General features: G+C 38.0%; 1 protein-coding gene across 1 annotated transcript in view; it reads left to right on the top strand.

Moving 5' to 3' along the window:
• Nucleotides 1–24,649, top strand: part of LINGO4 (leucine rich repeat and Ig domain containing 4) — a 565,734-nt gene that overhangs the window by 279,383 nt on the left and 261,702 nt on the right. The window lies entirely within an intron of this gene.

A 24,649-nucleotide genomic window follows, 5' to 3' on the forward strand; every position in this document is an offset into this window, starting at 1 on the left:
CATTTTTGGCATTAACAGCTATTTTACAACATTAGGGACGTTCGGCAATGTGCACTTTCGGTGAAACACTTCGCTAATAAGTACACTTTTTTTTTAAATTTCGACATTATGATAGTAAATATATATATATATATATATATATATATAAATATATATACATATATACACACACACATATATATATATATATATATATATATATATATATATATATATATATATATATATATATATATATCCAGTTTGCATGCTAGTTATCAATAAAGGAAGTGTCTGAGCTAAAATTAGCTTCATTTTAATAATAACATACATTTTATAGAACCCCAGTAATAATCCTATATATCAAATCCATAACTATTTCTATATCCCATTACAAATACCTATTCCATTTTATCATACTCTTCAACTTCTTAAACACTAAAGGAAGAAGAAACATTTCCAAAGCCCTACACCAGTCTCTGGTACATATATACAATATAATACTTTGGGAAGCACAATTTATTATTCTGCAAATCTGCAGTAATCTTGATTATTTCAAGGTACTCTGGTGGAGACATCAAGAAGCCTATTTAGAATACAGTGAGACCCCCCATTTTTGATTATATAAAGCCATTTTTGAATGATTTTTCTCCTTGGTTCACTTAGGCAACAAACCGACTTTTAGAGTATTAAGCAACAAGTACTGAATAGGTAATCCTGGCCCATGACCATACCTCTCAACTGTCCAGATTTTTGCAGAATGTCCAGACATTCACCTCATAAAATTTTTGGTTTTCTGGTAAGTTATTGAAGACTGAACACATTAAATACTGGCATACATTTTTTGTGTTTGAGACTTCATTTCCATCAGAAAATGCACAATACAAATCCTATTATTCTAGGAACTTTCTAAGTTTAAACTTTAAAAGAGTAATATTTAAAACTAGCCCCTGTTTTTGGGCCTTTGACCCCCATTATTTTAGGCTTTGTTCAGATTTCTTGTGCTATGAGGTTGATCGGTATGCCCTCTGAAATTGCTTTCATGAGAGAGAGAGAGACATAGCTTACTTTTTTCAGTGGCCAAGAATAGACTAGCAATATACATTTGGAGGGTGTGAGTACCTCAACCTCATGTTTGGGATACAGGGGAGCCTGTCCCCCCAAAAACACTTACATTTCAATGACCCTGATCATCAAGGGGTTTAATCTTCTGTGAAAGGATTTACTAGATTCTTGTTTTAAAATCAAGAATATGCATTAACATTATGCTTGGCTTTGCTGCATTGCTGCCTATCAAGCAGTGTAGCTGTATTGTTTGCTTTCTTTCTCTAAATGTCCTGGAAATCCTATCAATACTTTGTGCAAGTATGTACAAGCACTCAAATGATACCACAATAAAACATTTCCCCCAAAGACCCTTTTAGCAATTTGTCCAAGTATTTCAGCAGTTTGTCCGGGTATCCACAAGTAGTTTATCAATGTATGTACAAGCACTAAAATGAAACATTTACCCCAAAGATCTCTTCAGTAATTTGTCTATGTATGCACAAGCACCAAAATTAATAATTTCTCCCAAAGACCCCATCAGCAGTTTCGCCATCTATGCACAAGCACCAAAATGAGTATTTTCCCCCAACAATTCCTTCTGCGGTTTGTCCAACTATGCACAAGCACTCGAATGACACCAGAATTAAACAGTTTCCCCAACGTACCCTTCAGTAGTTTGTCAATGTATACACAAGCACCAAAATGAAACATTTCCCTAAAGATCCCTTCAGTAGTTTGTCAATGTATGCATAAGCACTTCAGTGACACCAAAATGAACATTTTCCCCAAAGATCCCTTCAGTAGTTTGCCCAAGTATCATGTATGCACAAACATCAAAATTATTTCCTCCAAATATACCTTCCGCAGTCTATGTGTGCACAAGTACCAAAATTAAAGTTTCCCCAATGACTCCTTTAGCAGTCTGTCCAAGTTTGTACAAGCATCACAGTGAAACATTTCCCCATGACCCCTTCAGTAGTCTGTCCAAGTTTGTACAAACACCAAAATGAAACATTTCCCCCAATGTCCCCATGCAACAGTCTGTTCAAGTACACACAAGAAGCACATTAGTAAGTAAATCATACTTTATTGAGAGACTTGTTGTTTTTCTCTGTCCTGGTATCTCTCCCCAACACACCAAATACAACCACAGCAAGCTGAGGGATATAGCAGTTTTGAAACCTAAACTGCTTGCTCTGGGCCTCAATGATATAGCCCAAGACACTGTCTTTCTAGCTCCTCTCCACCGCCCCTTCTACCTGCACAGCCTATCACAGGTCTTTTGGGGTGGTGCCCAAACAAGATTATGTAAACCAGGGTGGGAGGCGCACAGGAGTGTCTTGGATGTCCATTTAAGACATACTCATTCCTGTTTTACTTAAAGGGAAGCAAATAAAAAAAAAAATTTGTTTTAAAATGTATATCATTTTTATTTTACATTGACAAATTGCACCCAGGACAAATCAGCACCCAAGGAGATTGCCCCATTCACCCTGTGTGATTTATGTTTATAAAAATGTTAAAAAATACAGCTATTTTTAAAAAATGATAACATATTTGTTAATTAATAAAAGGATCATGCGGACAGGAGATTTTCATTTTTCCTTTAGGGTGCAAGGCACACTGTAGTAAAAAGGTAAATATGAGATTAAGGGTAAAGAAATGTTAAGATTAGCAAGTCTGCCTTGCTGTTTGTATGATTTATACAATAGGAAAACCTCAAACTATAATTGATAATATTTCTGTGAATGAAAATGTAATGTTTAGTCAAAGAGGGATTTATATATATATATATATATATATATATATATATATATATATATGTGTAAATATTTCATATATATATATATATATATATATATATATATATATATATATATATAATATGTAAATATATATATATATATATATATATATATATATATATACATATATTTCAGACCACAGTGATGTCTGGTGTTAACTAGGTGAGTGGCAGGCTCCATCTTTCTTATTAAACTGGAAATATTGGGTTTTGTACCCAGTATAATGAAATGGAAAAAGAGGTATCTTTCTAGGCATTCCTACAGAGTATCCCTGCGGCACTGTTTCTCATGTGCTGACACTTTTTGCCATGGGGTTCCACAAGGTTTGATCCGTTGTTCAATTCTTTTCTTTCTTTTTCTAAACTATCTCACTTGGGACTTATAAAGCCATGTATGCATAGGCCCTCCTATTACTTTTGACTGGGAAATCTAATGCATTCATGCAGAAAAAAAAACTACAACTTGTCTTTGTTTTACTTTAGAATTGGCTAGCATACACTCTAGTCATAAACACTAAAAGATCAGTATTTATGACCTTTACATACCTCTCAGCAGTCTAGATTTTCATAGAATGTCCAGAATTGTCCTCATATTTTTGCTCTGTTCCTAATAGAATTGTTAGTTTTCTGGCAAATCACTGAGGATTGAAGTCAGAAGATAATGGTAGACATTTGAGATCCTGACTTTATACCCTTCAGAAAATGTATGCCAATCCAAAACCTATTATTCTGTCAGCTTTCTAAGTTTGTGGAGCCATATTAAAAAATTGTCCCATTTTTGGTCCTTTGTCCTCCCATTATTTATGACTTTGCCCATATTTCTTGCATTAAGAGATTGAGAGTTATGGATCTTTACAATAATTCAGCATCTTAAAGAACATTATTACCTTTCTTATTTGGTATGAATAGGTTGCAGTGGTTGTGGTTCAACATTCCCATTCAAATTACAGCATACAAATGTCATTAGGCAGAGCCATTTACCACCTTAAATGCAGCTATAAAATCTTCAGTTTTCTCTTCTAAAAAACTAGGACAGTTCTAGACATAAATGCTCTGCTATGCAACACTGAATTCTCTTTCACGGTAGTTGTACTGAATTTTGCTTACAGTACTGGTCTACTTCAGACTATTTTAAATAAGACCACTACATTTTTCTTTCTGGATGATGATAGAACTCATCACTGCTTACCATTACAAAAGACAAGCTGGATACCCATAATGGGGAGAGTCACCCTTTTTTGCACACTTACTTTGTGTGTGAACTAGTCCACTTGGAATGCACGCCCCAACTGATAAAATTTCTATTACGATATCTAGCTACTCCATTAGACCTAACAGCAATAGCCCAATTACCCACGTAAAATCACTGTTTAGACTTGTTATTGGTGAAAAGGCTTTTTCCACAGTATCTCCTATTTGTAAGCAACAACTTCTAGCAGATGTTTGTAACAAGCTTACTCTAGCCAGATGTTGTTGAAACTGAGAGAGCACCTTACTTCTTTATAGGAATGTAAATGCTTTGAGATGTCAGCTGGTTTATGAAACTTCTAGCTTAATTCCTGATACTTCTTGCTTGTATCTTTACTTGTTCAATATTATTATTAAGTTCAGCTTTACCTTTTTGTTCTTATCAATCTAAAGATGTCCGTTGCTTATTTTAAAACTGTCTTGCTATGTTAAACTCATTTAACATAGCGAAACACTAAAAAAAAAAGCAACGGAGATCTTGCTTTCTCCGTTGCTTTTGCCCACAGCTCTGATGTACTGCTTGGCGCAGTACATCAGAACTGCCGCGGATGCCAGACATCTGCGGAAGGGCAGTAAACAGGCATTATACTATGCCATTATTTAAGAAAAGTAATAGTTTCTTTTCTTAAATAATGTCATGGTATAATAGCAATAACCCACTTCTGGGTGTGGGTAATGCTGTATTTACCCACGGTTGGCTTTGTTTGGTCCCTCGGGCTTCTCCCTCGGGACCAAACCACGCCAACCGTGGGTAAATCCAGCATTACCCACACCCAGGCGTGGGTTATTGCTATAATAAACAAGATATGCAAAGGAGTGGGAGTATGTATAAATTAGAGGACTCATGTAAATCTGCCGAAAGAACTTTCATCAACTACCAAGCTTAGAAAATAACTTGCTGAACCTCAATGTTTGCTTTTTTTAAGGGATGAGTTTTGCTCCCAATGTGGTTGGACACCCCTTCATCTGAGGAACTTATATATAGAAACTCTGCGTTTATGCTTGAGTGGGGTAAAGTGCAAAATCCACTGGTGCTCAAAGTTGCTTTCAGTAAATTTACTTAGCTGCACTGGTACTTACTGACAAGAAAAAGGTAGAAGAAACAGACAAATCTTCTGCTTGGAATAAACATAAGGATACGGGTGGGATGCAGCATAAAAGCCAAGGCACGTTGGGTAAAGTATGTCGGACATTATTGAAAAATCTGTCAAGGACATGTGTGGTGGAAAGAAAGATAATATTTTATGGAAGAGGGATGCTATTATTCAGAATTTTAGGGATATGTATCCATTCCCAGCTATTACATTTTATTATGGAACATAAAATCCTATCCCCAACATAACATGTTTTTTGATCCATTCATAGCACCACTGCAGTTTTGTTAGAGTTCACCAATATAATTAGCCATAATAGAAACTCAAACAACCTGATATCCACACCATTCCTTGACTTAACAAAAGCATCTGATATTGTTTTCCACCAAAAGTTATTACATAACCATTCTACCCTCTGCCTTGCCAAGCCATCACCACACTGGTTCCACAGTTACCTTACCAATGAACAGTAAGCTGGAAAATGGCAGAGTAAGTATTCTCCTTTCATCCCCAGGGATATTATGTCATTTATTGTTTAATATGTTTATTAATGATCTACAAACTCCTTCCATGAATGCCTCAGTTGTCCAGTATGTCAATGACCTACAATTATCTGCAAATCCAAACGTTTATCTGAACTACAACAATTAACTTTAAAATCCTTCTCCTTCATAGAACAGTGGCTAGGTTAGTAAGGCAACTTTGGTTTCTCGCAATTCTACTTTCCTTGACTACATCCAAGCATTTCTCATTGCTCTCGGATGTCAGGCTTCAAGAATATGCTGACTTCTTGACTCCTAAACACTTTCCAAATACTGCATATTCAAGAAAAACAGCTAGCCATTGCAAACTACTCAGAGCAGGAATGCCCAAAATAATCTGCTACTCAGTTGTCATAGTTATTTTTCCTGCATTAGCTACTTATCATGCATTAGTGTTCAACTAACAGTTGTATAATGTCTACTGTACCTCACTGACAGGTGTCCTTCCCAGGTTTGCTGATACTGCTATTAGGTGTATTTCTGTGTTTGGTTTTGGACTGTAATTTAATGTAGTTTAACGTCATTGTTTTTCCATTGTAATTTACTACTTTTTCTTTTTGGAACATTTCTCCCTGGACCACAACTGAAAAGGGACTAACTAACTGACTTGTGCATTCAGTACAGATAACAGGAACTAATTGGAAAAAGAGATTACAAATGGCAAACTAGCAAATGCACCTGGTGAAAATGGAAAATGGATTAAACTATGTCATTAATTTAACATATTTACATTTTCAGATAATTTGAAATACATTTTAATAAAACTGAATATGAGTAGTTGCAAGGTGATTCAATTCATAAAAATGTCTGAAAACAGTAGAACGATATGCATTTAAGATAAAGGATATTGACTATATGCAGTAAACTCAGACTTATTTTATTAGCCAGTTGTGATCATATATTTTTTTATGAAAATATTACAGGTTAGATTAAATAAGAAAGTAAAGATAGACATATTAGGATTTGTATTAAGGCAATAAACAGCTGAGTGACCAGGAAGATACTGATCATACCTCTCAACCTCTTAGAGTAAGACGCCTGGACAAAGCCATGAAATAAGTGGTACAAATAGGGACAATGTTTAAATATTGCTCTTACAAACTTAGAAAGTTGATAGAATAACATGTTTTGCATTAGCATGCATTTTCTGAAGGGTATGAAATCTAAGACTCAAATGTCTGTCATTATTTTCTAACTTCACTCTTTAATGATTTGCCACTAACTTGCCAGAAAGCCACAATTTTATGAAAAATGGACCAAAAATGTAAGGCAAAAATCTGGACATTCTGTGAAAATCTGTACAGTTGAGAGGTATGATACTGATGCAAAACTGGGACTACCTGATATTAGAAAAGCATACAGTAATATTTGTCATGATCAGATGTAGAAACTTTTACTTAATTATTGTTTGGGGAAGAAATTTATGTCTTGTCTGACTCAGCTTTATAGGAACACTTTTCTTATGCTTGCGGTCAATGTGTACTTAGGAAAAGAGTCTGAACTGAGGAATATCAATAAACTAACATACTAAGTTCATTATTGTTTTGATTAGAAGTGGGGAATTGTTAGACTAAGGCAGCAAGTTAATGAAGTCTGGGTCTGGACATTGCTGTATCAGTTTACATTTCCCATGCTGATGATATCATTTGTATTATGAAATATAGCTTATGTGATGAGTTTGTTTAATAACAGTTTGAAAGATTTAGATTTGGTGACAAATTATGAGAAAAAAATGGATAGAGGTGAAAATGTTAGATAAGGAAAGGCATATTTCAGTGAAAATGAGATCTGTGTTTTCGAGGGCAGTTGTAACTTACAGTCAGTGGAGAGAAGTTTAGAAATCCATGAAGGAGATTGCTGAATAGTGAGGTATTTTTCTTTAACTTATGTAAAAAAGTTTTTTTTAAATCAAATCTCTATTGTTGAGTGTAACATTTATTTATTTTGTTTATTTTACATTTGTTTACTGGGATAGTCCGACTGGATACATGTCCATTTTCAGTGGAGGCCCGGGGAGAAAAGCTCCAAATAGACAAACTTACATAAATTACACAAGAAGTTAAATAACATTAGAAAATATAAAACAAAGTGATTATATACAATGGCTTAGTAGTGTTCCCTAGTAGGGACTCACAATTCTCATGGACAGACACAATTAAAAGCAAGAGACGTCAGATTGGATATAGAGCTTGGTGACGTAGTTGCATGTTATGATATTTACAGATTATGCTTTCAGTTTATAACTTAATCAGGGTTGGTACATGGGCAAAGCCAGTTCACTTTGAGATACTGTTTCAGGTTTTTTTTTTGAAGAGACTTTTGGAGGATTGTAGGGTTATATAGTTTGGCAATGAATTCCAGGTTTTGCCAACAAAGTTGGCAAACAGGGATTCACCAGCAGAGTTATTAGCTTTGTGGGTTTGGACCAGTAGTTTCTTGGCTGACCGTAGGGATCTCAGGTTGCTATATGGCTTAATAATATTTGTAAGTGAGGGGGTATCCTCAGGGTGGTACAGAATTTTTTGCTCTATTAAGAGCTGATTTAATTGAATTAAGCTGGGCAGTTCTAGACACTCTAGTTGTTTCAGGTTCTGGCAGTAGTGGGTTCTATAGGTGGAACCAGTGGTGAATCTGGCAATATGGTTGTAGCTATGAGACAGCTTACCTAGTCTGGATTTGTTGAGGTTTGAGAGTACAGGCTAGGCATATAAAAGAGTAGAGAGTAGGTGTGACTGGACGATTGCAGTCCTAGCCAGTGGGATTAAAAATGTCTTGTTTCTATACAGTGATCCAAGCTTCTTATTGATGGTCTTTATGTTTTTTTTGACCTGTAGGTCAAATTTAAGATTATTGTCTATGATAACCCCTAGAAGTTTGGTGTGTTGATCTGGGGAGATAGTGGTACCATTGTTAGACTTGACAGAGAATGAAAGTGTGGCAGCTCTATTAGTGGGGGTGAAGAGTAGAAGTTTAGTTTTATTGGGGCTCAGCAGTAGGTGTTGGTTGGAGAACCAGTTCTCAATAGTGTTAAATGTATTTTGGGTTATGATTTGCAGTTTGGATGGGGAGGTGGCTGAGCAGATCAGAGTGGAATACGCTACGGTGCAGTGGTTTGCATTGTCACCTCACAGCAAGAGGTTCTCCCATTCGATTCTCGGCTGGAGCACCTTCTGTGTGGAGTCTGCATGTCCTCTCCATGGTCGAGTGATGTTAAAGACATGCAGGTAGGTGCGAGAGTGAATGGGTGTGCCTTTGTTTGAAGATTGGGTGTCGAGCTGGCAACTTGGTGCCATAAAAATCCACTGCCAATTATAAGCGGACCGGAGTTCCGCTGTGGTGACCCCTAACTGGGAAAAGCTGAAAGTCTTTAGTTTGAAGGTTGTTGATAAAAATAGAGAAGAGCAGTGGACCTAGTATGTAGCCTTGAGGGACACCAAGTGTGAGAGATAGCTGGCTGGAGAGTTTGCCCTGCCATAGTACCACCTGTTGTCTACCAGTCAGGTAGGACTGGAATCACTGGATTGAGTGCTTATTGAGGGAAATAGATTTTAGAGAAAGAATGAGGAGTTCATGGTTGACCATGTCAAAGGCTTTTGATAGGTCAACAAAGAGGGCGGAGGATAGCCTATTGTCATTTCTGTTTTGGTTTATGGCATTAGTAAAGGAAAGGAGGGCTAAAGTGGTGCTGTGGTATGGCCTGAAACCATGCTGGGAGTTGGATAGTAATTTATTCTGTATAAGGTATTGCATTAGTTGCTTGTGTACACATTTCTCCATTATTTTGGCTAGTGGGGAAAGAATGGCAATGGCTCTATAGTTGGATATGTCTGTAGAGCTACCACCTTTATGGAGTGGGATGATGTGGGATATTTTCCAGAGGGAGGGGATAGCACTTTCGGATAAGGTTCCATTAATAAGGATAGATATGGGATATGCAATGGCATCTGCAGCTATTTGTAGGTACTCTGCAGGGAGGAGGTCAGCAACGAGGGTGGTAGGTTTTAGCTTTTTTTAATAATAGTATTGCTGTTGTTAAAGATGTCAAGATTTAGGATGGAAACCCAGTGAATAATATATTAATAAGTGATAATTTAAAGGAAGTAACTCTACAAAATATTATAGTTATTATCAAGATGAATATTTAAACATTGTTTCTATTGTTGATGATATAGTATTGTTCATTATTTGTAAACTGTAGTTAAAAGGTGCAGTCATGTTTAGTATAGAAGAAATTAATGAAAGGTTAGCTGCTGAGGAAATTAAGATATGGTACTTAGAAAAGAATGGAGGGGAGCTCGGTTCCATGGCAAAAGCGTTAAAGCCATAACAATGATGTAAAAAGGCTGTGTTCAGCTATGACACTGAAGGGTCTGGGCACAAGAAGGTGGGAATATGTGGCCAATGACAGCTAGCCTATCTGGGGGTAGGGAGACAGCTCAGCTTACTGTGATAGCAGCACCTACTGATTGGCAGGCAGATCACTCACAGAAACGGGCCTGATGGGTCTCAAGTACACTACCAATGAGGCACTCAGGCTAAACACTATATAGTTAGTATTAGGGAATCTTTGTATATACTTAATAAGGTATATATTCATAATCAGATCTGACTTTATGAGGAACATCAGAAAATCTAGGAGGGGCAGGATAAAATTATGTGTAAATCTCAGCAAGTGAAAGTTGTGGGGGAGGTTGTTGGAGAGACACCACAGGCTCTACAAGCTGTCTCACTCCCCATCAGCAGATCCTTACTTCCCCGGTAATGAATGGGAAGACTGAGATTACTGGACAGGGAATGAATAGAGAGGATACTTACCCTGCCAGATGAAACTTGGCTCTTATCCCTGGGTGGATTAATGAGCCAAATGGATTTTGGTAAGGGGGTTGCTGGGCAATCTTATAGACATAGAAGAAAAAAAAGAAAAAAATGAAGTACGAGGTGCATAGCTGATTTAAGTTATTATAATTTATTACTGTATTATTTGTTTGCTCTTTTACTTGCTTTGTTATTCTGATATGAATTAAGAATATTTGTTTTGTATTAGGTTTTACTGTATTTACTGTGGTGGTGGTGCTGCGGTAGCGTTGTCGCCTCACACTAAGATGTTGTCCTGTTCGTTTCTCAGCTAGAGCATCTTCTGTGTGGGGACATGCGTGAATGGGCGTACCTTCATTGAAGGTTGTGCATCAGGGCTGGCAACTCGGCACGTAAAAATCTACTGCCAATCATTAGCGGACCGGAGTTCCGCTGTGGCGACCCCTAACCGGGAAAAGCCGAAAGACACAACATTAGGTTTTACTGTATTTAATGTTTTATAAAGTTAAGAAATCCATACAGTTTTCGGTTAATGTCATGGGGATCTTTTGCTACCATCAGCTCAGGTAGATAGGAGTTGAATTTCAGCACTGCAGGAAAGCACCCCCCCCCCCACCCCAGTGCTGCATTGGTGTGACAGTACAGGAATATGAATTTAATCATTTGGTGTAAGGATAAAAAAAACATTGCCTTTAGTTTTCTTGGCATCAAAGGCAGGTATGCTATCTGTAGAACCTATATCACTGGAAGCAATGCATCCATATTTTCTTAAGAAGCTATAATGACATATTGCATGAACTGAGAGGCATTCATCTGCCCAATTTTTTTTTAGAAACAGAGTTTAAAACAAAACTTCTTTATTTCACCCAAAGCAATGTTTGTTATATGCTATTTGAACTTTTTAGCACTGGAAAAAAATGCAGAGGACAATGCGCTCTACAAAACATTTGAACATGGTAGAGTATGTACTAGTTAAACAAGTGAGGTGCAATGTATTATTAATTTCTCCAATGATCCTTTTGCATTAATGACATTAGGGTTTCAGATAATAACTTATCTAAAAGTGAGTGTAAGACTCATAAGACACTGTACAATTTCAAAGCATTTAACAGCTACAATAACTGTATTTAGTTAGACTGAATATATGCAATATTCTAACCCAGATATTAGACATGTTATTATATATAGAGTGCTTTTCCAGCAGAGTGAAAAAAAATGTACATTTATAGAGCTGTGTGATTGCTAATGAAAAATTACTTTTAAAATGCCTGACATGCATCATTTAAAATATCCAACTGCTATCAGATATCCATTTTATGCTTAATAAAGTTTGATTGCGATATTTATCTGCTATAAATCATTCTCTCTAAAGAGATACATTTTAAGCCAGCCATACTCGTGTGGACCTATTTCAGAGAATGGTTCAGTCATTCAGATTTTATAACTTATCCAGAGATTGTCTAATGTCAGAGTACGTTATATTAGTTAGCAGTGTGGGTAGATGTGTAGGGGAGTTTACCTTAAACTCATCCAGGATTATTATTTTAATTACATTTTCTGAGATGTGTCTTCTTAAATGTGTTTCACTTAAGTGAGCTTTCATTTCACTAGTTATATTCTTGTACATAATACTTTTTCATTCAGATTTTTAAGTTAGTTAAAATGTGATTTACATCAGTGAGCTAAATGAAAATTATTGTATGACTGTATATGTGTAACTGCTTATTTTTCATTTGGGAACTGGCTTGTCCACTGGTCTGGACAGTTTTCGACAGATAATCAATGAGAAATGATCTATAATAATTATATGAAAGATAATTAGAAGTCAGAAACATACAGCTGGCACTGGTGGCAAAGAATGATAAAACCCTAGCTACAGTATAGGTGACCCAGGATCAATTAGTGGATCTGGGTGCCTGATAGCACAATCAGTGAGGATTTAATGGACCCATTCTGGGAAGGATGAAAGGCCAGAGCTGACCATAGACACTGCCACTATTCCAAACAGAAGGGGGCAGCCTGCAGGGTGGACATTAGACTCATCAAGCCACCAGTGGGTGGCAGCTTTCAGAGAAAGTGTGCTGAAGTGGAGAGTATTGTGTCACTGTGGTGATGTGATTCACTAATCCTCCCATCCAGGGGGTAGGTTAAATAATTAAGTAACACCCTAATTTTTGAAATGCTGGAGAGAGCACAAAGAAGCCTCATGGCTGGCTGAATGATGCCTCCCATCAGACATCTCTTTCCTCAGCGTAAAGTGGAGCAAAGGAAAGAGCGGACTGTGTCCAATCAAGAGGGAGATTGTTGGTCAGCATGCACAGGAGTAAAATTGTTATAAAAAACAAGTCAAAACATGTATAATAATATACGATTAGTTAAATAAACTTCAGCAACACATAAAACATTATGTTTTTGGTTAAATAAGCTTCAGAAACACAACATTGTGTAATTACTTGTATGAACTTCTGATATATATATATATATATATATATATATATATATATATATATATTGTGTATCTGGTTAAATACATTTCAGAAAGATGAAAGATGTATACAATTCTTGAAGCATAACAGTAGTTTGAAAATGAAATGAATGAAACCAGTCAATAATATCACATAAGCTATACGTTGCATAGCATTTTAATATATATATTACTTAGCAAATGAAAGAATTTCATTTTGTTACGTTCTACAAGGATGGCCTTAGCCTGATCTAAGTTATCAATTAATAGCAAATTTAACTACGGTGTAAAAGCATGGGTTATGGAAAAATGTTATAAATCAGAAGTAGTTATGTTTATTAGCCAAGAAGGCAATGATAATTAACCATGAAAGAGTTCAAGTTAAGAGATAAAAGATAAAGCTAAACTTAAGAGATAAAGTGCAGTTTAAGAGAATACATACTGGAAGGGCATAGGGAAAAGGGGAATTCTATGGACAGAGTGGAAATCAGGAAAAGGACAAGGGAGAGAAAAGTAGAATGGTGTGATAAGAAGATGGATGAAAACAGCTAAGTACAGAAACTCTGAAAGATATATGTTGAAAAAGGCTGAAAAATGAAAGAGGCTAAGTATGAGAAAGAAAGAAAATCAGAAGGCAAGTAAAAATTAATGGCGGGAAGTGTCTTATATCACTTCTGCCTTAAAAAGCAGAGAAAAGCATAAATGAAGTAAAGGACAAAAAAACAGCAGAAATAAACGGCATGTTTGAAAAAAAATAGATTAAGAAAGGAAGGATAATTTATAGCTACGTGTACTTCATAGAACAGTGATTTTTTTTTCAACAGTTTTTTTTTCCAGAACACTGTGTTTCCTTTCATATCTGGCAGAGGTTCCTCTGCAAATCTCTCATAATCTATAAATTAGAATATTTTTTGTTAGTAGGAGGAGAATTACACAGGTATCTGTCCACAGTTCACATGTGGATCCAGCAGCTGCGCATAAACCATGAGTGACAAGTTTCACATTAATGGTAGAAAGTATAGCACGGTTTGAAACCTCAGTTACAAGTTTCACATTAATGGCAGAAAAGGTAGAGTGATTTTAGGCCCGAGTCACACATTTCACATTAATGACAGAAAAGGTAGATTAATTTCATAGCTGAGTTGCAAGTTTCACATTAACAACAGAAAGAGTAGAGCGATTTCGTACCTGAATCACAAATTTCACATTAATAGAAAAGATCTAATGATCTGATACCCGAGTTACAAGTCTTACATTAATTTCAGATAGGGCAGAGTGATTTCATACCCAAGTCACAAGTTTCACATTAATGGCAGAAAGGATAGAGTAATTTTATATCTGATTTACAAGTCTTACATTTATGGCAGAAAAGGTAGAGTGATTTTATACTTGAGTCACAAGTTTCACATTAATAGTGGAAAGGGTGGAGTAATGTCATACCTGAGTCACAAGATTCACATTAAGGGCAGAAAGGATAGAGTGATTTCTGTTGACAAAATCAAAACAACTCAAAATCTGTGCTTTTAATTCAGTTCAGTACAACAGCTGTTGCATTCTTTTCACTAAGTCTTGTTATTAATAACATAAATGTACCATTACCATAGGGTCTTTATACTTACAGTCCTAAAATTTATAAATAGGAAATGGTTATAAAATTATTATAAAACTGCATAGCAGATAGAGTGAGTTTGGTTCCTTGAGTAGTACTGATGGTTTCTCTGTGTTCCATCACCACAAAAAGTTTGATAACCAATACTTGAGAAAATGTGTAACTTGTCATCTGAGTATCTCTGGCCTGTTTGATGAAAACGTAATAAGTCCCTGGGATTCAATAAACTCCATGTAGGCTCTGCACAAAGCTTACATGGAGTTTACATGTTTGAGCAGTGGTGTATGGTGAACAGTAGCGTAGAATGCATATTAATTATGTGTGGCCAGTCTAAGCCAGGTTTCGTGGCTGGCAACAGTGTTGCTGGCCAGAAAACCATGTAAGCGAATTTGGATATCAAGTCTGTGTAAAGCTGAGCGGCTATGGTCTGCAAATTTGTGCGGAATGCCACAATGATCATCAGGGCTTCACAGATAGCCATCAATGTGTTAGTGCAACAGATCTGCATAGAAGCCAACATAATGAGGGGACAAATAACCAGAAATATGGACATATTTGACATAGATGGCATATAGAAATGTCATAGAATGAAACTCCCTCTTACAGCAAAAAATCTGGACAAAGCCATAAATAATGGGGGGGACAAAGGCCCAAGACTAGGGACAGATTTTTAATATTGATCTTCCAAACTTAGAAAGTTGAAGGAAAATAGCCTGTACAGTACCGTGAACTATCTGAAGAGCATGAAGTTTGAAACTCAAATGTCTGTCATCAGTTTCGGACTTCAGTCTGCAGTGACATGCCAATGATTTGCCAGAAAACCAATAAAATAAATGTTATGAAGAAAAGATCAGAAATATGAGGTTAAAACTGGGCATTCTGTACAAATCAGGACAGCTGAGAGGTATGACCTCAAATCTATGTAATATTAACTCACATATGTCCTGAGATCATCCCAGTAATATGGCTGAAAGCCACACATTTGGTAAAGAAAACATATGGACATCTTGGGAATATCCAAATAGTCGAGAGGTATAAATGTAGGTATAGCATGAAACATGACCTATCAGGGCCTCTGGAATTGCTATTTAACTGTAGCCTCCAAATAAGCTTCATGCCTCATTAATGGAGAAAGGCAACAATCATCCCTCTGCACAAAGGTGGGCCATCTACAGACCCTGGAAACTACAGACCCATAAGTCTCACTAGACTTATATGTAAAGCCATGGAAAGAATTATCATGGAGATGATAAACAGAGATATAGTCAACATCCAGACACTGGACTCAACCTAATATGGTTTCATCAAGGGAAGATCATGCCTACTCAACCTGGTGGACTTCTTTGAATAGATCACAAAAGCAATGGATGAGGGCAAAGTCATTCACACTGCCTACCTTGACCTGGCCAAGGGATTTGACACAATACCGCACACGGTCATTGTTGACAAACTCAAGAGGTTAGGTACAAACCCGTATGTCACCCGGTGGATAGCCAACTAGCTCACAAACAGGACCTAGGAAGTTAGAATTGGGGAGTCCACCTCTACAAAGAGGCCAGTCACAAGTGGAGTCCCTTAGGGATCAGTCCTTGGACTGCTCCTTTTTGGCATTTATTTCTCAGAAATCAAGGCCAATGTCAGTGTTCTCTGGCTGACTAAATTTGCAGATGATTGCAAATTAGGAGCTGTCATTGAATTTCACACTGACTCAAATGTTCTGCAGAAGGGGCTGACACAGACAAACAACTGGTGTCAGAGCCATGGACTAAAACTGAATGCTAAGAAATGCATAATAGTATCCTTTGGGAAGTAATCCATCCCTGGTAACTTTCATATTACCAACACACCCCTTAGAGTTGACTCAGTAGTCAGGGACTTAGGGACACACATAGACAGTAATCTAGCCTTTGATCATCATGTGTCTACAGTGGTGAGAAAATAATTTTATGTTGCACAACTTACAAACAAAGGTATGGCATCTAAGTCAAAGGAAGTCATTGTTCCACTGTATTCAGCATTCATCAGATCTGTCATTGAGTACAATGCCCCCTTTGGTGTGTACCTAACCAGGCATATCCAACAATTGGGAATGTCCACAGAGGTTCCTCAAAAAAAGAATACAGGGAGTAAGTAATATGTCTTATGCAGACTGGCACCTATGTCTCTAATGAACAGAGGTAACCTGTAAATGGTTCATCTCCTAGGCCCATGCTTACACTTATCAAGGGTATCAGAACTTGTCAGAGATTTGGGATGCATGGCTAGGTTTAAAAAGATCCTTGTGGTCATTAGCCTAGTAAACACTTATGAACCTATGAATGTGAAGTATACGGTCCAAACACAGTACAGGACATTATACCTCCAGTGCAGATTATTGTGATATTCCATTCCTGGCACTCTGTACTGAAACTGTGTAAATGATCTGTAATGGGGCATGGACTGCCATGTAAAATGAATACCCAGGGGAAGTGTGTGTATTGAATAGGGACACACACACATGAATTGTAGGAATAAATGTAGGGAAAGAGGACAGGGGAAACTATATAATGTACAGCAGAGGAGGCATGTCAATGTAAGATAGTTGTAGCAGCAACACCAATCACATATCTATATGGCACAGTAGGGACTGTGCAGTGAAAATGTGTATTCTGTGACTGTCACACAAGCTGACATAACAACAGGGATGATGTCTGTGTGAGATAAGCATCCTTACATGAATAACGCAGAGGACATTTATCAGCGATTTGACAAACAATTGAGGTAGGGTGCATATTGTGAAGCTGTGCAAATTGATATGCCTGAATATGAGTGCACTCTCAGCAGAGGTCTCCAGCAAGTTGTCACAGGTAAAGGCTCATGGAAAACATTATGAGAACCAATCACAATCATGGACAATACCAGAATAATGCCACCAGTAGTCCCCTGCCTCTGATATAACATATGTGATTTACAGTGACAACAGATGAGTCTGTACACACGCACTTGAAAAACTATTATGATACATCCACACTCTATGAGGGTAACCACATACACTGTCCTGGCACTGTAACATCTGCCGGAGGTGTTAGGAGGGACACTGCTATACCTGTATGCAACAGTATGGGCAATACATGCTTGTTGCCTTGTGTGCATTGTATATATAAGAGGAAAAATTATAAGGACTTTACTCTGTTGTGCTCATACCCACTTTGTGTTTAGTACAGCTGCCATTCTTTACCTAAAAATAAACTTTTAGCATAATGTCTATATTCTATAATTACATTACTATATATTTGCTTTTAACCAATGCTACCACTGTACTGTTTTCTTACATGGCCTAGTTATATATTGTTATATATTGTTAACTTGTGTTTTACTGATTATGCTTGGAGCTTTTCTCCCCGGGCCTCTACTGAAAATGGACTCAAATCCAGTTAGACTAGCCCGGTCAACAAATGTAAAATAAATATATATATATATATATATATATATATATATTATATATATATATATATGGGTCCCTATCAAATGATAGAAAACTCATTTAATGGAAAATCATTTGGAAACCAAAACACAGAAAGCTCAAAACACTGAAAACTCATTTGACCGAAACTCAAAACACTGAAAATGCTATATGCCCTTTTCCCATGGTGGTGCGATCCTGGAGTTAGTATATATAGTTGGGGGGGTGTTGGGGGCACAGCCCCCCCACATACTTCATACATTTTAAACCCTACACATGGATACTTATAACTACAATGAATAACTGTTTGGAGAAAACAATATTTACATAAACTATGTGGGGGGACTAGCTGAACTAACCAATATATGCTCCTTGCCCCAATTCAAAATATCCCCAAAATGTTCATAAACACTGACTGGCTCTGCCCATGTCCAAACCCTGACTAACCCAATCACAATTCAGAATAAGCAAAATTAACTCAGCCATGACCAGTCTATACCCTGACTAACCTATTTAATACCAGGACAAAGGTAACCCAAACGTAGCTCACAGAGGTATACACCCTAATATCTTCTCTCCCCACCCTCTTAACACACAATTCCCTTGACCATTACATCTCTTTTATCCCATCATCAGGAAGAGAACTAACTTTTTTGATAACACTAAATTACTTCCTTCATACTTACCTCCATTCAATTAACTATCATCCTTACCTTCTATCTGAAATTCATTTTCTTTATTACACACTGCTCAGACATGTAATTATTACTTCTGTATACCTAATCCAGCTACCAACAATGACAGTTTTGTCTAAATGATTATTTCTGTCTATATGTAACCTTGACTATTACCTGTCACTGCTGTTATTAAATGTTTGCAAACTTTTATGTATCCGCAATTTTGGCTATTACCTGTCACTGATGTTGTTAAATGTTTACAGACTTCTCTGTTACCACAATTTGTAATGTAAATTAATTTCAATGTGGAGCTTTTCTCCCTGGGCCTCCGTGAAAATGGATATGTATCCAGTCGGACTTTCCCAGTTGACAAATGTAAAATAAAAAAATAAAATAAAAATAAAATGTACAACTTTGTTTGAGAATATAGATTGTGTGGAGGGTGTGTTGAAGTGTGTATTCAACCATATTGGGAAGGTGTATGTGCTAAGTCATGCCACAGGTGATAAGTGATGTTGTCACAGGCCATGGCTTCCATGTGATATGCCTGGATGAAGGTAAGAAAGTGCATAGTGCTTATCATGATCTGGCCTAGGGTTTTGACATAATCCCTCATGTAGGTATCATTGATAAACTATCTCAGTTGAGGAGTAACCCTTACGTCAGTAGATAGATAAGCAATTGACTCACAGACAGAACACATACTGTGAAAGTTGATGAATCAATCTGTACCAGTAGAGCTGTCACCACTGGCAAACTCTAGGGATCTGTGCTTGGCCCTTCACTGTTTGAACACTATTTCTTGACAGTTCAGGCTAAAGTATATAGCCTTTGCCTTGCCAAGTTTGCTGATTCTTGCATATTGAGTGCAATAATTGAGTCCACCCATGATGATAACGTAGTACAGGTGGAGCTAACACAGATAGATGAATGGGAACAAAGGCACACAGTCTATATCTAAAGGCAGAAATGTGTCTTTTTTATATTGTATGTCTGAAAAGTGAAATTCCATGTTAATCATAGAATTGACAACAGTCTTGCTAGGCTGATACCCTGTGATGCCAGCACTGGAAACACATGTAGATAGCAGTCTGAACTTTGACCACCAAGTGTCCACAGCAGTATTGAAAGCCTGTGTTGTGCGCATCATATGTCAAGCCATCATATGCAGATCTTAGGATTTTATGACAGCACTGTAGTCAAACCTCATCAAAGCAGTAATAGATTATAATGCTCTTTTTGGCATGTATCTCACCAGACACATTAGGCAGCTGGAGAGACCACAGGACTTTCTCAGCAAGATAACAGGGCCTACAAACCATGTTGTGATGTATGCGGACAGAGTTAAAACCATGCCACTGTACACTGTGTGTTATAGGATGAGGTGACACCTGCCTGACCTCCAGGCCAGTGTCTGACCCTGCTCTGCTAGGAGTACTGCATGTTAAAAAATCTGATGTAGCTGATAACATCAGCAGTGTCTGTTGAAGAGAAAATGGTAATAGTGTCCCACATTGTGGTGTAAAAGTCTCCCTCTAATGTCAAGAAACAGCTCACACACACACACACACACACACACACAGACACACACACACACACACACACACACACACACACACACACACACACACACACACACAGTTGACTGCAGTGAGAATAGAACTCTTACCTATCAACATACACAGACTACAGAACCCAGTACTTTATCCAAGCACCACAGCTTAAGTCCAACTTGGACTTTCTCAGACAACCCTTTAGAGCTGATGACATCAACAGTGTCTGGTGAGGAGAATATAACAGTGTCCCACATGGTGGTGTAAAATGCTCTCTTTAATAGCTCACACACACACACACACACACACACACACACACACACACACACACACACACACACACACACACACACACACACACACACACTTGACTGCAGTGAGAATAGAACCCCTACCTATGCAAGATATACAGGCTATGGAACACAGTACTTTATGCAAGCACCATGGCACAAGACTGGCTTTTGCAAGACTGCAGGTGAACTTATAGTAGATGACATCATCAAGCCATGTGGGGGGCACGAAGTTGGGTGGGCTACATGAAATGGATGTGTAGGTATCTGCAATAATCAAAAGACAGTCAAACTGTGGTATTGGAGCAGTGACTGTGGGATACACATTTATGCTCTTCTCTGTAGAGACACACATGCCCAGTTAACTGCAGTGAGAAGAGAATACCTACCTATCTCAGTACACAGACTGCAGAACACAGTACTTTATGCAAGCACAACAGCACAAATCTGACTTTTGCAAGCCTCCAGGTGAACCTATTGTGGATGACATCAGCAGGCCATGTGAGAGACAAAATGTTGTGAGGCCTTCATAGGCTCATAGCTTCATATGTTCATATGAGGCTACTAGCCTAATGGCCCTACAGTGTTTAGAAGCCTAGCTGTGTAAAAACACAAGTACCTTTATCGAGCATAGTTAGATGGTTATTGTTAACTGAGCAATTTTGTGATCAGCACCAACTGGCCCTATCCATGAGGGATATAGGTGCCACCCCAGAGGTGACTTTGCAATCACCCAATCAGTAGTCCAGGTTGTGGTTGAACAGGGTCATTGAGGAGCACTGCTTCACATGTAGTGGGAGCCTATTACAGAGCAATGTGAATCATTGGGGTTTATATCTGTTTCCCTAGCATGTTCTGTTTATGTCACAGGCTAGGTTGAGAACCCTGGGTCAAGTTATTCTTGTCCCATTTGATTTACAGATGTCCAGAATTTCCAGTAGGGCAGGGTCTGAGACTGCTATGTAGGCAGGCATAGGTCACCTCTCAGCAGCCTGCATGATACTGAGTACAGTGACAGGTCTTTCACTCTTTCCATGCATGTCATGTTTGGAGGCCCTAGAGTCTCCCATGCACACCATTTGCTGCAGGTGTCTGGTGATGTACAGACAGAAGGGAGCATCGTACTCAATTAGTAGTCTGATAGGGGTAGAGTACAGCAGAGGTATGACCACCCTGGTACTGGATGTGATGCCCATATGTATGATGTGCACAATGCAGAATGTGTGTGTCACCACTATGAACACATAGTGATGAAAGTGTATATTGCTATCAACATGTGTTCCCAAGTCTCACAACACTGTGTTTGAGCTTAGAGGGGTGCTGTGTGTATCATAATTAGCAGGGGTACTTCATTGTCAAAGGAGACAATGAGCCATTGCATGCTATAAGGTTCAGTCCATGAATTTGCATCAATCATTTGTGTGGGGCAGCCCCTTCATAATATGTTACTGTCATTGGGGACCTCTATATTAGTACATACAGTTACCAGTCATTTGCAGACTTGGTAAACCACAGGCCATCTGAAGTTGCCTGTGCTTCAGGGATGATATTTGCAAACAGTTGAGGGCCCAGCACAGACCCTTGTGGTATTGTTATAGTAAGTGGCTAGTAGTGGAGGTACAGTCCCCAACTTTGAGAATCAGTGAGCCAGTTGCCTATCTCTTTACTACTGTATGGTTTAATTACCACATGAGATATCTTTAGTATGAGACATGAATGAGGGATAGTGTCAAAGGTCTTGGATAACTCAACAAAGGCAGTATGCCCTGTTATCCTTCATCCAGGTCTTTGGGGTTAGTATCCACAAGGTTCAAAAATCAAGATCTACCCCTGGCAAAAATAAAATCAGTCGGGTCAAGTGTTCTGAAGGTCAGCTATGTCCCTATGGATATGATCCATGCTGATTCCTTCCCTAGCCTTGCAGGCAAGGCTTTTTAAGCATATGGGTCAACAGTTGTAGTTACCAGATTGATGTGACTTGCATAGCACACGATGTTTGATATGATATATGTGTGGAAAAAGTACTAAGACACCAGAGTTGCAGTACTTGGCTTGGGGGGGTGGCAACACATGAATGTATTCTAAATATGTGAAACATTGTTATATAGGGCCCTCAGTTTGTAATGTTTCAACATGTAATTTCATGTCATACACAAGGAATGGACAGTAAACAGCATTAATTCAGCATAATATGTACATTTCCATAGCATGTTGAGCAGCAGATTTGTGCAACGGTTACCAATGTGCATACACTTGCATTATGCACATGTTTGAGGGTAGTTAAGCAGTGTGCAAATGCAAGTCACATTCCTAAAGTCTGACAGTTAGTATCTATGAAATACACCTGCTGCTTAACTGACTCTGTGGCAGCATGTGTTAATGCATTGATAAATTTGTTGGTAGGGCCAGATGGTACTGGGTTTGAATACAGGTTTATATAATGCTTTTAAATACATTGCTGCCATTTGTGTTACTGCATGATGCATACTTTCATGCAAAAATAGATGAAAGAGGTGAAATGGGGTACATAGGACAGTGGTGAAATGGGGATCAAGCAGGGTGAAGAACAAAGGAAAAGACTCCTGAACACCTCCAACTCTGTGCCCTAAACTGGCACTTTATCCACAAATGCCTGCCTTGTCTGACATGGATCTAGAGCAATGGAGACTGGTGCTTTCCCACCATTTCCAGCTATCATATTTACTGTAAGTGTTCACACTGTTTGAAACTGTTGCACTCTGCTTAACCATCATGCAAATGCATTGCTTGGCCATGAGCACCCCCGAGCAATGTGTTTAGGTGATGGTAAGCGGAGAAAGCGAGCAGCAGTGAGGCATTATATAAGTGCAATTACAGTTCCAAGGCTATTGGATATAAAGGCAGTTGTGTATGTGTGTTAGGCAAATGTGAGGGCCATGCCAGTCCAGACAGCAGAATTATACTTACAAGGATATAGTACACAGTATGCCCACAGTCATACATCTGATAATAAATGTGATAATACATAGATAAATAATAAATTAACTGACACGATACTACTGTGTCAGCCCTGATACATATAATTAATATCATCTCCACTTTCTCAAGTGTTATAAGTGAGAGTGACTATACTGGGAAGTGGAACAACAGTAAAAGTGTATGGAATATCCTGTATTCAAACCTAGGACCATGTGTATGGCAGTCCTACACTTACATCTGTTATCACAAGAAGGTTAAAATAACAATTGTCTGTCTTTCAATTCATTGCTATAGACTCCAATGCCACAACAGTGAAAAAAAGGTTGCACACCCTGTACTAGAACCCAGGACCATCTGTACTCCAGGCCTACACTTACACCTGCTGACACAAGACTAGTTACTTGACATTCCCTATTTTAGTAATCATTATTTAGGTCTTGCTGTTAACCACCATGCAATGCAGCTTAGCAGGTTTGCATGATGACCAATAACATTAATTCAGTGTATCCAGTTTCTATTTTTGGCTGTCGTGGTCTTGCCTGCTTCCTGCGAGGTCCAGTTGTCCAGTTTGTGTGCACTGCTGCACTTCATGCAAATCAGGTAAGCACATCCACACTCAGCATTCATTTCTTCTGTTCCCATGCTTGTGCTAAGTGCCACATCATGCAAACACTGGGCCAAAAAAATTAGACAAGGACCGAAAATGAGAAAAAGTGGGGGCAAGCAGTTGAAATGAGGAAAATCAATGTATGACATACACAGAAGAAAATGGTGGCTCACATCAAGTATGTCTTTATAGAGCTGGATTTGAACTCTCACTCCAATGTACCTTCAGAACACAGGATGGGTTGCCTTATAGGGATAAACTGCCTTGCAGTAAAGAACTGAACTCAATCTACCCACGACCAACTGCAACAGCATCTACAGTGATATTAAACCATACAAGAGTTATTTGTACATTTATTATTTTTGGATGTAGTGCACTTAGTGATCACACAACCTGTCATGATTACTGCTTCCAAATACACAGTGCTGTCTTATATTTCTTTGTTTGTTGGTCATTCTTTATTTATCTCACCAGGAATTTGAGCAATGCAGTGTGTAAGCCATTATATATATATATATAT

This window comes from Protopterus annectens, chromosome 8.part0 (genome assembly GCF_019279795.1).
Source record: "Protopterus annectens isolate FY-2018-M chromosome 8.part0, PAN1.0, whole genome shotgun sequence".
In the NCBI taxonomy this organism is placed as follows: Eukaryota; Metazoa; Chordata; order Ceratodontiformes; family Protopteridae; genus Protopterus; species Protopterus annectens.